Source organism: Elaeis guineensis, chromosome 13 (assembly GCF_000442705.2).
Source record: "Elaeis guineensis isolate ETL-2024a chromosome 13, EG11, whole genome shotgun sequence".
NCBI lineage: Eukaryota > Viridiplantae > Streptophyta > Magnoliopsida > Arecales > Arecaceae > Elaeis > Elaeis guineensis.
In genome coordinates, this window is record NC_026005.2 from 64,656,651 (window position 1) to 64,672,722 (window position 16,072).

A 16,072-nucleotide genomic window follows, 5' to 3' on the forward strand; every position below is an offset into this window, starting at 1 on the left:
CCAATAAAAAGATTAACATATCAATATACAGTTAATATATTATATCAATATTATATATATGATATTTTATTATATTGATATTATATATTATATTTATAACATATATTATATTGTAGTATATTATTAATCATATTATTTTTATATTATTATTCAATGTTAATATTAAATTATAGGTAAATATATGATTGCACTTTATATCAATATAATGAAATTATATATATTACTTCTATTTTCTTTATTTTTCAAATCAAAATAAATATTAATTTTAAAATAATATATTATAAGTAAAAATAAAAATATTAGTTTTGTAATAATTATTATTATATCTTTATTGGATTAATAATTTATATAAATATATTTTATTGAATATATTAGCAGTTAATATATTAATAAATATATTAATATTTATCATGATATATTTATATGATTGATAAATATATTTTATGGAATATAATAAAGATATTTTGATATTATATGATTAGTAATCTTGTATTTCCATGAAACATCATATAGATTAGTTGTGGAAACCTAAGGATGTTTAATCATTGGATCATTGCCTACCAAATGCAGTGATCTTAGATCACTGAAGATTAAAGCACATCTTATGAGATTCATGCCCACCCATTCCAAAGCTAATTCTGAATATATGAACATAGGCTTAGACCAGCATATAATTGTATGATCTCATTGATTGTACTGGCCTAACCTATAAATCTAATAGAACATTCAGATCAATCAGCTTTTGGTCAAGTCGGAGACCCTTCTATTGGAAAGGTGAATGTCATTGGTGAAAGAAGGCAGTACTTGACCGGAAAGTGCTTTGAAATAGCTCATTCTTCTCTTTTCTTCAACCGGCCCTCAACAGGAAGTGAACTACGACTTCTGTGTTGTATCTTCACTCTTTCATTAGAACTTCTCAACAGAATAGCGCGTGGAAAAATGGTGCAGAAATTCTCTGACGGTTTCCTTTCCCACCATCATCCTCCCAAACCCCGGCGCGGTTGCCGTCTCATTCCATTCCAAGCTTCTCCAAGTTCTTTATATATCGTGAATAATGATCTCAAACAAATCAGGAAGAGCAAACGATCGAGCAAGCAAGAGAGTATTCTAGTCTTAGAAGTGGTTTGAAAAATGATTGGATATATGGTGGGATTGCTTTGTCAAATCACCACCATTGGGATGGAGCCTCTTCTTCAGCTCTGCTTGATTGCTGTGGCATTGCAATCCATATTCCAGTATTGTTTGTTTCGGCTTGCAGATCAGGTACATCCTTTGTTAACGTAATACCGTGCAGTCTCACTCTATTTCCATGTTTCAGGAGAGGATCGACAGTAATTTTTTAAGGTGTTGTGTGCGATCCATTGAGTACAACTTCTTTAAGCTCATCTTTCTCTGTTCTTCTCCAGTTATGATGATGGTGATGGTGCTGGAAATTGAGGTGATGGAGGGATAGGGTAGAGGCCAGGGTGGTGGGTGATGGAGGTGGCGAAGCATGGGTCGGAGATTAAGAGAGAGAAGTTTAGGGGTAGTAGAGAGTGGAGGCAGGGTTGCCATTCAGGATATCCATATTGATATTGCTACCGTTATTTACAGTTATGGATCACTTGATAAGATTTTGGGAGATGTGTCAAGCCCGATACTGGTGAGTCAACGGCTACTAGAATCCTTGCACGACTCTTCCATCCAGGTAGACTATATCAAGACAAAACAACCCTAAGAATTACCACGTCTCACCACCGTGCACCCCTTCTCCAATCATCGCCATCCGATGAAGATCCAATGCAAACAACCTTCCCGCCACCCTAGGAAGAATCAAGGAAAACAAAAAATATCAAAGTCCAAAGGCTGGTAGGGAATTGATTCTCGATGCCTCACCTGTTGGTCTCAAAGATATCAAGGTTATGTTCAGTTGGGAGACCGGGGCTCTAAAATGGAAAAAAAAAATGAAAGGGTCCTATATCAGTGGCTTGGTTGGAGGAGTTCTATTCTTATTCCGATTTCAAAAGAAATAGGAATTATCTCAATTCTTCAAAATCTAATCTCTACTCTATCTTAGTATTCAAATTTTATTTTAATTTAACTTTTAATTATGATCGTGAACCAAATAAATCGGAAGATATTGTCATTTCAATTTCCATTTCAATCCATTCTAATTCTAATTCTGATTTTAATTTTAGTTATTAACCAAACACACCCTCAGTAGAAGAATTCTAAATAAAAATTCTAACCCTAACCTTAATTACAATATGAATTCGGTTCCCTCTGGTCATTATCTTTCTCAAAAGATAATAAAGGGAGATAGGATTCTTGAGGGTGAAGTTGGTAGTGGGGCACTCATGGGTGAGTTTGGGTCAGTGAGGATGGATTTTTTGAAGTTGATGTTAGTACGATTGTGTGGAGCAATGATGGTGAAGACAGTAATAGTGCCTAGGGGGGTCTAGAAGTTGGCAATCTTGAATAGAGGGAAAAAGAAAGGATTTTTTTTTTTTTGCCCCCTTCCTTTGCCTCTCTTTTTGATTGAGGTACAAATAAGTTAGGGTGTTAATTTGGCCACCATCAAGATTTTCTAATTAATATACCAAATGTAGGAATCAAATCAGATCAGATACTAGTATATTCATATATATTTTTATTGTATGAATATAAATATAAATATGAATATTAGTTGGATGCAAAAATTCATATCCATATTTATTTTAAATGAATATAAATATGAATTGAATACTATCACGTATGAATATAAATATAGATATAAATTAGATGACTAAATTTTATAACCATCGAAATAAGTAGTAGAAGAAATGAAGTGTGGGCTCAATTAACCATCAGATGGATCAATTATGACCCTAAAGTTGCATAAATTACATTATTTACCATGGACTTGTAGGCATCAATTATGATCCTCTTTTTTATTTTTATTTTTATTTCTTTTATTTTTTTTTTTTGGGTGTCCTTCTACAGCCAGCGGTACCACAAGAAGGCATTATTGATTTAGAGTCTGGAAACACAATAACGAGCAACACTCTTCCAGCTGGGCTTATGGAGACACAGGTATATGGATGTCCTATATATTTATTTTAATTTTTATCCATTATATGGTGTTATTGAATTTTCCTTTTGAATTGCATCATCTCTATCCGCTTTCCATTGGGTTTCTGCTCTGGCAACGAATATTAAGTTATACCAACAATATATTACCAAAAAATAAATATTACTGAAAAATTCATAAAAATACAAAATAAATTTACACCATGAATAGAGAGAGAGAGAGAGAGAGAGAGAGAGTTATGTTCAGATCCATAGATGATTTTGTCTTGAAACTCTCCATACTTAGATGAAAACAAAGATTGCAGGTGATTTTCCGTAAAGTCCTATCTTAGGTGACCATGTCTACGTTAAAATGCTAAAGTTTGCCCCTTAATTATCCTAGAAACATCGATATGCATCAGTTACTGATATGACAAAAAATAGGCACATCTACACCAAGCAATAGCCTATTTCATATGTTAGCATTATAGAGAAAATCATCATCAAATTTTCTACCATAATTTTTTTTTGAATTTTTTGCATGTATATCCTTCTAAATATGTAAATTATATAAATAACTCTTAAAGTTGCTATTTGCATGTATACCCTCTTAAAAAATTTATTTTAAATGTATACACTATTTTTTCTATTTTCATATATACTTATATCATCTGACACCATTAAAAACTAAAAAGTTTAAAATTAAGATAACTAAAATACCCTTGATAGACATGTCCAAAAAAATTTGTATATAAAGAAATACATGTAAATAACAACTTTATGAGGGTAGTCATATAATTTTGCATATTTAGAAGAGTACGGACTCAAAAAAAAAATCTATTAAAGAAATCAAAATACAATTGAGACATAACAAATCTTTCATGCCTTCATTAAATCGACAAGTCAAAAAAAAAAAAGATCAAATAACATTGTCAATTTTTACTTATTTAAGATTTTAACTTTATCAAGTTGGAATACTAAATGGATATTCTGGTAATTATATTATCATATTTTATTTTGATCTAATTATTATTATTGAGTCTATGATATCTATATTATCTTCATTATTTTTAGAATATTAAAATATATTAAATTTAAATTAATTATTAATGTTAAGATCAATGAAATAACTTTTAACAATTTATATATCATGTGTTGTTTATTTGTTGAGGCGAGAATTTTATAAAAATAATATGATTTCTTCTATAAATATTGATATCAATATGGGATCATGTAGAATAATAATATTATTTTTTTTGTCATCTTCCTCAATCAAAAGTGGCTAAATTATCTTCACTATAATTAACTTCTTATCATTTGAACATATGCCCCAATTTTTAATAGTTTTCTTGAGTGTATTACTTTCTATATATATAAGATTGCACAAATATCCTTATAAAATTATATATATATATATATATATATATATCCTTATAAAATTTTCTTTCTGTATATCTACTCATAAGAGTATTTTAATTATTTTAATTTAAACCATTAGATAATATAGTTACATATGCACAAAAAAAAAATATATGTAAAATAAATATTTTTATAAAGATATACATGCAAATAACAACTTTATGAGAAAATTCATGTAATTTCGTATATTTAAGAGGATATACATGAAAAAAAAAATCATTTTCTTTTTGTGGATCTTATTTACATAAAAGTTCATAAAAATTACCCTATAGAAAGCAGAGTAAAAATTTAATCCATCAAAAATTTTAAATTACACCACTATAGCTATGCAATGATTGCAGCTAGAGACCGGTGTCATTCATCATAATATTCTGGCAGACGGTAGTTTGGCTTCAAAAAAATTAAATATCTTTTTTGTGTTTTAGTTGAAAAAAAAATTAAATAATGTACCTGCCTTTGAAAGTGCCATTTATCAGCTCCACACCAAATACAGAACACTCATATAATAAAAAAAAAACTCAATGTTCCTCCTTGTAGGCTGTAGCAAGAAATAGATTGGATCACCTGTTCCCTAAAATGTGCACTTTTGCATTCTTTCAAAGTAGTCCATAAAAGAACCACAAAATCGGTTCTGATGCATTAGTACTCTTGAGATTCTCAACCAATTCTCGATTGCTGCCAAAGGACTTGAATTCTGAAATGGAACATAATCATCATAAGGAAATGCAATCAACTGTTTCCAGTAACCTCCCACATAGCTAACCATTCCCTTCTTCCCAACTCTTCTGATTAAGTTTAAGAATTGAGCACCTTCTTTCTGAAAATCAACACAGGATCTCCACCCACGCATTGTAGCTTGTGGACACTTAGAAGAAGATATAAAAGAGGAGACCTATTACATTGTATCAAAATCAGAAGCAAAAGCACTTTATTTGTTAAGTTCTTGTGCTAAATTTCAAACATAAATATCTATTGCTTTCCATCTTGAGTAATATTCCTCCTTTTTGAATGCTAGGAGCAACCAAGGATCACGAGAGATGATCAACAAACTCAAACATATACTGCCATAAAACAAGATGATGATCCAAAGGAATGTACAAAGACAGCACTAAAGGTTTCAATAGGCATAGGTGGGATCACTGGGAGCATGATTGGTGTTCTTGCTGGAAATGAACACAACAAATCAGATAGCCTTTTCATCAAAATCAGCAACTTGTTGCTATGGGCTAGTTTTGTGTTATCTGTGACCCTAATGGTACTGACACTTCTTAGCATCAAGCACAAACAATTAGTTATAATTGTCAAAATTGCCATGTATGCAACCATCATTTTACTGATCTTGACAGTGGTTGATGTCTTTATTGTATACGTGAAGAGTGGAAATATATGAGATTTTGTTCCACCATGCTTGGTGTTGGCTTTTGTAGTCTCATCTCCCAAAGAATGACGAGGACAGCACATGATTTGGAGCTAGGGGGCAGTTTCCTTTCAAAGAAGGTAGCCAACTAGATTTTGTTCCTTTTCGGATCATTTTATACCTGGACTTGTTAGAGAGAGAAATTCCGGATGTTTCTCAACAAGTGCACCTCCGTCGTCGTAGTTGCCGAGCAAGCTTTGTATCTTCTCTTTTTAGTCCACCCTCTGCAACTTCAAAATGCTCATAGAATTCTCAAGGATCCAGAAGAGACTTACAAAATTGTCCGAATGTTTAAGTGGAAGAGGAGCCTTTTAGACGGAATTGATTTTCATTTTTTTCTTTGTTTTTCAAGGTACGATGTAACTATTTTTTTAGACCCTTTGTAACCTCCATTGTATATATATTACTCTTTTCAATAATAGCTGCTTTCCCAGCCTCCTTCAACCATCAAAAAATATATATATACATACTCATTTGTATCATTTAACCCATCTTTTTACTCAGATCTTTGACCATATAAAGGGAGTACCTAACGACTAGAGCCATTCAAATATTTCATCAAACCATGGTGGTAATAAACTTCAAAACTATGATTCACGGTGGATGATGATGATGATGTTTCCCCTAAGCTAGAAATTTCTCATTAAGAATACCGATGAGCTAAAGAACTAAAACATATGATTCGATCAAAGACACATACTCCTAAGTTGACAAAACAGTTATCTGACCTGCTCTGTGGTAAAATTTGAGGTTAAGCAATATAAAAGTATGTTCTATATAATATAGAATCCCAAGCTAAACTGTGTACAAGTTAATTGATGGGAAGTCCAACTTAGTTGATAGTTGTTTCTTCAGTCGTCCTTTTTCTGAGAGGAAATTGGAAGTCTAATCAACAGATGAGGCAACAGAAACTGTAGAAGAGAATTGTTTTTATTCTTTTCTTCTTTCTTGAGGGAAAAAAATTGCTATTTCACTTACCTTGTCACCTTTATTTCACTTCATTGCGTTGAAATATATAATGGCCTCACCACCTCAGAAACAATTTTCCTGCGACTCTTCCAAAATCAAGCATGTTAAAAGCGACTAAACTATAAATGTATATGACAATTAAATGTCAGAAAGATAAAAGAATGCAAGTATAATGTATTTAATTTGATAAATTACTTAAATAGCATCTACAGGGTGCAGAGACATAATCCACTTAGCTTTTAGGGAAAATCATTTCAGCATCTGGAAGAGGTTCCATGAAAAGCTATAATCCTTAAAGAGAGGGCAGGAGCTTAGACTGCATGGATTGATTCATGAAATAATCTAACCTATGTATCTTATTGGTTGTCCTCTTCAATACTTCAACTTGTTCATGAAACAGCCAATAAGCATAAATTCTTTTTTTTTTTCGACTCTCCAATTAAAATAATTCATATTCACCGTCTGAAACCCTTAAGATGCATTCAATGCCTATAAAGCCACAGATCTCAATAATTTTCAGAGTTTCAACTCAGAGAAGCACGACTCTTCTTGGTCCAAGACTCATCATGCTTAAACTGCCAATCTGAATAAGTGATGCAAAACCATTGCCTATCATTACTACTGGAAGGGAAGCTCAGTACACTCTGTTTTACTTTTTCCATGTTTGCATTTTTCTTTTTCTTTTTCTTTTTATGGCATTTTGATTACAGTAAGAGACCTGATGCAATGGAATCTCCCTTTTTTTTAATGTCTAGCATACAAATACAAAGATGATAAAAGTACAATCTTCCACATATAGAGTAAAAGCCTACAAAATTCAGATGGGGGGAGAAGGAAAAGATTAAGCAAGTTAACACAGCAAACAAAACGAAGGTGCTAAAAGCCAACCATCCTTAGTTGATTGGCACCCCTCTCCACTTCAAAGAGGTCCACAGTTCGAAGACCAGTGACCTCTGCTGGTGGTACTCCCCATGTATTTCTCAAAAAAAAAAAAAATACTAAACAATTTAGTATTGAACAAAAATAAAGTCCCACTGAAATGTTCATAAGCTCATACCTGAATACATCATGTGCACAAAACATTGTACAAAATTGGTGCCAAATTTTCACATCAAGCAGCATGACATACTCAGTGACCATATTTATATCAGTTCAAAGTTGAAGACTAACACTTGCAAAAGATGAACCATTCATAACATGAAGTTTGGCACTGCCCATCGGACCTCTGGATTTTATGGATGATAGCATTTCGAGTGTATATCTCAATTTTACTTCCTCCTAGTTAGTTTAGTGTAGCAATCTTAAGTGCTCAAGTTGTCTTCTCAGATTGAATCCATTGTGATCACCTTCCTTTTCAGGGTTATTCATGTTCAAACTCTCAAATGATGGAGCAAGAAAATTCAGTCATTCAATGGGCTGTCAAAGATGACCCCAAGTGGTTGAGAGTAAATTTAATCCTCTTGCAATATTCCACAGCATTGTGCTCCCTTAAGATTCTGCTAAATCTGAATACAGCTTCTGTATAAGGAGCTTGAGGGCCCAGGGTAAATTGTCTGAAGACATCTAAGTCATGAATAATACCTGGTTTGGTAATGGTTACAGTTATCAGGCTTTCTACAAATCTTCGGTACATCTCTAGTTTTCAAGCAAGTGGTTTCCCTTGATTAGCATATTGTTACATTCCAGTTTTAAAAGGATTCTATACTAGTTAAGAACCAAAAAGTCTCGTATCTTAAGAAGGTCCATCACATATTTATTCTATGGAAAGACAACCAAGGATGAAGACACCATATGCCGAGGTAATGCCAAGCTTGCGCTAACATTGTTCTAGTGCTTGGCAAAAGCTGTCACTATGGCATGTCAAGCACAGGCATGCAGCTAATATCATGCCAATGTGATAGGCACTGTATATGTTGCATCATAACAGCTGTGGCAACTGGCACTTTGATCAATGAGGACAGTCTCCTTTTGGAATTTGCTCCATTTAAATATCAATAAAATAATGAAGTTGTCCGAATCTTCAATCCCAAATCTCCTTCACAAAGCTGCTTCAAGGTTTTCATCTCAATCTAGTCATCTCCACAAAGGACAGTATCATTTACATAGATAATAAGTATAATTAGCCATCATGATGTTTTCCAATAGTAAATCAAAAATGATTTGCTTGACTTCTTTTGAACTCAAAGAACAAACAGTGCTTGAATGAACTTGCCGAACAAGCAAAAGGGAATTTTGCTTTAGATGATAGATGGATCTCTTTAACCAGCAAGCCTGCATCTTTTGCTAGAGCAAATATAGGAGTATCCATATACAAGTTTTCACATAAACATCCATGTGAGAATGTCTAGCCTGAAAAAACGACAAAAAGGCAACTCCAGATTGCTAGCAATTCAAACCATAATATAGTTGCTAGCAACACGTTAGCTTTGTGTTTTCAGCTGATCCATCCTGTTTAAACTTGACAATATATGCCCAACAACATATTACACTACATTTCCTTAACACAGATGCACCAGCTCTTAGGCTTTATTCTTGTAAAGTGCCTCTTTTAGTTCTAAGAAACTTGATATGTACATTAAAATGATTCCAAACCTTGTGAAGAATCTTATACAAGACAAACAGCTTATATTATTCTTCATAAGATAGAGACAAGTCATTTGAGAATTATTATTGATTAAACTAACAAAATATTTAAAGTTTTTTGAACGAGAAACATGAGGCATCCATAAATTGCTATTCACCAACATGAAATATTCAGATTTAGATTTATAAAAGCATGGACTTTTAAAAACAGCCCTATGATGCTTGACATGCTTGTGACTCGCATAAAGTTACCGGCATGTGAGGATTACTAGGATTGTATAATAAAACGAATATGATGTATGCCCTAACAAACACTGCCATCTGACTAAGGCCTTCTCATGATAAAGATAAATAACCACCAAGATTGAAAAGAATGTAGAGTCCTCCTCATTAGGAGATATTGAAAATTTATGATCAGTAGGATAAAAAGTTACTTTGCAATTTAAAGACTTAGTTAACCACCATTAAAGATGACAAAAGACAAAACTTTTGGGACATTAGTCTGAACCTCCCCTTGACAAGAAACAGGAGAGAAGGCACCATCAGCCAGCATAACATATTTGCAAGAAGAAAAGTATTAGGATAGGAAAAAAACCAATGGCTTTAGTCTATGTGATGGCCCTTTATTTTTCATTCATATGCATTCACATTTCTTTTATATTTTATAATTGTTTTAAAAAAAATTATAACAACCCAAGACCTCACCCAAAGGACTATGCAGAAGGTATATATTATTTTTTTATATTTTATAATTATTTAAAAGAAAACTGTAACAATCCAAGACCTTATCCAAAAAGACTAGCCGGAAGATATTATTTGGATTCTTTGGCCTTGTATAAGCATTGAAAATCTTTCCAGTGAATAGGACTGGAACTGGGCTTAGACTGGCCCGAGGCCCATCGGGCCGGTCCAACTTTGGGTCAGGCTTCGGACAAGGCCCAAAATAGTTTAGGTCGAGTTTGGATCTAATTATAGGGCCCATTTCATCTTTTGGGCTAGACTCAAATATACCTTTGATCTGGCTCGGGCTCTAGCCCTCACCGCAGGCGGTCCGTCGCCTCTCGCTGAGGTTAGGGAGCCCTTCATGGTTGCCGCCCTCGGCAAAGATGCTGAGCTTCTCCATGAGAGCGGGTTTCTCTCCCAGCTTTGCCGGAACACTAGTCGGATTAAGATTCTCCATTCTTGTGCCTGAGATTGCTTCTCTAGTGGGTCTAGTGGCGATGCTGTGGGATGGGTTGGGGAGGAGGGTCCTATGCCCTATGCCGACCGTCGTCAATGGGAGGTGCTTCTCAGCCCTAGGCTTCTTCTCGGCTACCGTCTTCTTCTCTTTATCCTCTGCCTACTTCTCCGAAGTAGGCTTCTTCTCCGCCAGCTTCCCATTGAAATCGAGGTTAAGGGGAGGGTTTGAGCTTGGGTAATCCCAGCCCCTTGTGACTTGCATTTTCTTTTCCCCACTCACCCCCTTTTAGGCCTTTCACGACTCAAACCCTAACCCTAAGCCCAAAATCCCAGTTAAAGAAGGCAAGAAAGGCAAGCAACTACTCGAGAGAGGGACCAATTCAAGCTTCAATGGAGGAGGAGAGGCTCCACTCCTTGCGGGATAGCCCTAGATTTCCTCCGGGGGACCGCCCCCACATCTAACAGCATCAACGAAGCCATAGCCCCTGCCGGCCTTGTGGCCGCCCCCACCGATCCTTGACTAGTTCTGCACCATGCTCCGAGAGAGGGAGGAGGAGTTGTGGGAGGCCATCGGTGACGACCCACCCATGCCCCTTACCACTAGCGAGATCATTTGCTTCTACAAGGAGCTCCTCTCGGAGCTTACCTTCAACTCAAAGCCAATCAGGCATAATTTTTTTTTCGAACCGGCACAATCGGGTTCAAGCCTAACTCAGGCTGGGCTTGGGCTTGGATTTTGTAAAAATTTTCGGGCTTAAGCTTGGCTAGAAGCTCGAAAAAATTTTTGGACCAGACTCGGATAGGGGTGTGGCATGGCCCAACTCAACCCATTTCTAGCCCTACTAGCGAATAATCGATATAGAACTAAATACCCGCCCGCATGGGTCCTTACATACTTTCCTCGTTTAAACTCTAGTGCCATCATCAAGCTAAGAGTTTAAATCTATGTATTTTGTTCATAAACACCACGATAAGATTGTAGTTGACCCCCAAGATCCCCGTGTTGCAACCTCACCCAAAAGGGCCAGTCAATATATATTATTTTGATTCCTTGGTCCTGTATAACTATCCAAAATCTTTCCAGCGAATAACTGATATAGGACTAAATATACACCGGCATAGGTCCTCAAAAAAAAAAAAAAAAGGAAAGAATCTTACATTATCTACTAATAGATGTTAATTCTTAATTATAATTATTACCCACCATTTATCAGATTATCAACCTTTGCATTTTTCCCCTCATTAAACAAGTGTTCTAGCACCCTCAAGACAATTTTCTCTTTCTCAGCATACTTGTTGGATCAAATTCAGTTAGCAAAACAGGGGCAAAAACGAAGAGATGAAAATGGACAGAAATATCTCCAGTTATTCTCTAGATTAAGGCAAGCATAAGTTTGCAAGCAACAAGCTGAAAACATGTCAATTAAGTCCCTAATCAGAAAAGGCTAAACTATCAAACATTGCATATCTGAATACACCAGCAGAGAACACAGAAGACAAGAGCAAGTAAATACTAGCAATCATTCATACCATATCTTGCTTGTATGATCTCATCAACAAAATTCATTGAAGAAAAAGATTCCGAGCAAGTAAAGAACTTGAAGCTTATATGAGATGTGGTTTAAAATCCGAACGGAACCACTTCCCAGCCCTCCTCGGAAGAAAGCAAGAAAGCTGGATTCTGATGCCAACAAAGTATGGTATAAATAGAAGGTGTCAGCTTAACTTAGCTGGATCTCCGAAGGAACAGAAATTTCGCGTCCTTCGGAGAGTGCAGAAGGATGATTCGGAAATTTCTTGAAGGCTTCCCAGGTAGTCATCGAGACGTAGGTTTGGAGTCCTCCAAGGATGAAGTTTAGAATCCTTCCAAGTCAACAAAAGTTTGGGGGTCTAGGCTTTCCCTGAAACTGCTTGCACACCTAATTCATAGGATCCCACCTTCAAGCAAGCTGCCAAAATTCTTGACCGGGCGTGCGAACCCGTGAACCCGACATTAGTGGCATTTTTTTTATTGCCTTTCTTTTTGTGGGGTACACGGCATCAGTGGATTTGTGTCGGCATATTTGAGTATGGTGATCGATCATGTTAGATGCCCAATATGAGTTGAATCCATCTATGAGCCATATCGAATGGTAAATATTAAAAAATATAAAGACTTCTATAGCAACAATGATGTCTAGAAATTAGCTGGGGTTCTGGTGGAAGAGACGGTGCTGATTTTGAATAGTTGTGTGTTAGGTCATGTCACCACTCTAATAAATAGGGTGTATCCGTCAAGTCCAACTTAGTTGTTATGGTCAAATACTCTTGCCTGAACACGACACCAGGGGGGGTTGGGAACGAGAAAGTGCGCCTTAGTGCAATTGTTCGATTGCGTCAATATTCGGGTAATCTCTCAGGCATTTCATCGAATAGTTCGTGTACGAGTTTGGTGGTGTCTTCTTGATGGCTAGCAAGGGCAAGAACCCAAGCGATTGAAGCCAATCTTCACCAAAGAAGGGAGAAGGAGAGAGGTCCCGGGCTCAGGTGGCCCAGAGACTGCCGAGACAATGCCGATGGATGGTGCACAAGATCCCGCCGGAAGAAGTGAAGCAATTGCAACATTATTTCACCAAAGTTCTGGAGTTTCCGGAGGAGATCATGGAGGAATCGAGGAAATAATGGGAGAAACTCTCGGACTTGGTCCAGAGTCTTGGCCGGTGAGTCCCTATGGAGTGGATCGCTAAAGAATTTAAAGAAAGGGGGGAAGATACCATACGATCTGGAATCCTTTGCGCCGGCTGAGGATCATCACCTCGTTCGCTTTCGGTCTGAGGAGGACTGCGAGGGGATCCTAAGCACCGGTCCGTAGTTCATCGCCGGCCAGCTCCTGGCGGTGGAGCCGTGGATAGCGCATTTTGTCCCTGGGGTTAACATGGTGAGGAGATCTGTGATATGGGTCAGGCTGCCTGGTTTGCCAATGGAATATTGACGGCCAGAAACGCTTTTTGGGATTGCTTCAGAGGCAGGGAGACCGATGTCGATAGATGAGTTCACCGATCGCTGCTAGAAGACGGGATTTATGAGATTCCGAGCGGAAATCGATTCTTTGAAGCCTCTGAAACCGGGACTCTCGATTCTGGGGCATAAGGAAATTTTTTGGCAGCCTATTGTCTATGAAAACGTCCATGTTGTTTGCTATCAGTGGCCTGTTGGGTCAAGATTGTCGATTCCCCCAGGAGAGCCTGGAGACCGGTGGGAGGCCTCTTCAACTGGAGAACTTCTGTGCTACCCAATGAATGTAGAAGGAGACTTGGGAGGCGGGGAGGCGTCGGTGACTATCACCCGATCGCGGTTTGGACCCTGGGTTGCAGCGTCGAGGATTGAGCAGCCTCATGCGGCTACGGCTCCGACGAAGTCAGGGAAGGAGTCAGAATCTAACCCGGATTCTTCCGGTCCAAATTCATCACCGTCTCGCCCAAGTTCGCCGCGGGTGACGGAGAGTTCCCTGGCCTGCCACCGGACTCCGACGGGTGGCAAAAGCCCACAAAGTGCCCGTCGGCACTTGTCGTCGGGGAAGAGATCGGGAGATGGGGCATCGAGCCGAGTCAACTCGGCTGAAATGGTCTCCGGATTCCTACCACTCAGCGAGTGGGCCCGAATCAGGAAGCTATGGAGGTGGGCCAGGAGGCGAGCCCAAGCCCAAAGGGTCATTTCGTGGTTGAGGCTTCCAGGCGTTGCTGAAGTGGGTCAGGAACCCGGCCCGGCCTGACCAGCCTTAGGAGGCCCAGCAAATTGAGGCCCACACGTTAGCTTTAGTCTCACTTCGACGGGATGGTATGGGCCCGAGAAGTGGAACACTACTGGATGCCAAGAACTCTGACTGACTGCTGTGTGCCCCGGCACTGGCCGAACTGAAGGGGAGAAACCCAGCTCCGGCCCCTCACCTACATCGCAGTCGAGGTCCCCTAGAGCTGTCGGGGACGGCACAGCCTTTGCAGCCCCTTCGCCTACCTCCGACTTGCCTGGAAGCACGGAACTGATGGCCGGGATTGTGGCGAGGCAAAACCCCCATCTGATCCCATTGAGATGGGGTCCTATCGTGGCCAGGAGAAGGCCTCTTGCGATATCCGATCGAGAGACGCATGGTCAGGGTTGTTATCGCCCCCGATCAAGGGCAACCCCAATCCAAATATGCCAAAAGCTTCAGTTTGGGGGGGTGTCAGGGGAGCTAAGGAGACGACAGAAGAGCCCCTGTGGGCGATGAAGCCGTGTGGGCCGACTTAAAATGGCCCTTCAAGGGATGGGGGGATCATCTTGGGCCCGAAAAGGGGTAGGAGTTGACTTTGGTGTCGAGTGTGTCCTTGGCTAAGGGATACAGAGATCCCTCCCGTACCCATCATTGATCCCAATGACGGTGCTCTTTTAGCCTTCCACTCAACTTTTAGAAATTTAGAGAGTAGAATCTAGAGAGTTTAGAGAGTTCGTACACTCTAGTAGGGTGGTGGATCTCGATTTTCTTAGTCTGTGATTCACCTAGTGCAATAATCTTCTGAGAGGAGGTAGGGTGAGGGAGCGTATAGACAAGGCCTTTGTAATAGTCAGTTGGATCTAGGATCATCCCAAACACTTGATCCGCCACCTGTTGAGGATTGCATTTGATCATTGCCCAATCCTATTCACCACCGACATTGTTGCTTCACATTGGATCTCCTTTTGATTTGAGAAGTTTGGCTCTCCTACTCTCAATCTTGAAATATTTTGAGGTAGATGCGAAGATTGTCAATGCGTGACAGTGCTAGGTACCGAGTAACTTGAAAGCTTGAGCTGACAAGGAGATGGCTATAGCAGTAGAACAAGGTCAAGGTGGGCAACATTTTCAAGAGGCTTGAGGATGTGATAGTAGCCATCACTGACATCTAGGAGTGGGAGGATCGAGAGGGGGGACTTGCAGAGGCTAACCTTACTGACTTGCAAGGTAAGCTTTTCAAACACTAGTCTTTTTTGAGACAGCAGGAGATTTTTTGGAGAAAAAAATCTAGGAATAGTTGTTAAGGGAGGGGGATACAAAAACAAGATTTTTCCATCAAACCACTATTGTTTGAAACCATAGGAATCGAATCTGGGTGATTAAGGACATTGATAGGCAGTGGGTAGAGGATGAGGAGGAGATCCAATAGAGGATTGTATGCATCTTTAGGTTAAGGTGAATGGCATCCATTGATAGGGAGAGTACCTTTACGCCTCCTCCGCACTGTAGTATGGTCATAGAGCAAGAGAATAGGGTTCTCCTTGATTCCATTTAAGAGGAGGTGTGCAGTGTGGTTTGGTCTATAGTGGAGGATAAAGCCCTGAGGCTGCATGGCTTTCCTTGCTTTTCTTTAGGCAATATTGGCCCATTATTCAAGCTGAGGTGGTGGCTGCGATGCTGAAGTTCTTCATTACCAGCTTGATGCTTGGAAATAGACCATCATTGCCCTAATACCAAAGTGGCAAGAT

General features: G+C 38.4%; 1 long non-coding RNA gene across 1 annotated transcript; it reads right to left on the reverse strand.

Annotated features, from left to right (window-relative positions):
- Positions 1-4,831: 4,831 nt before the first annotated feature.
- On the reverse strand, positions 4,832-14,667 carry LOC140853216 (uncharacterized). The gene is made up of 2 exons (XR_012136202.1): positions 5,257-14,667; positions 4,832-5,140 (listed from the first exon to the last, which is right to left on the reverse strand). It is a non-coding gene; the product is annotated as an uncharacterized lncRNA (long non-coding RNA).
- Positions 14,668-16,072: the final 1,405 nt, after the last annotated feature.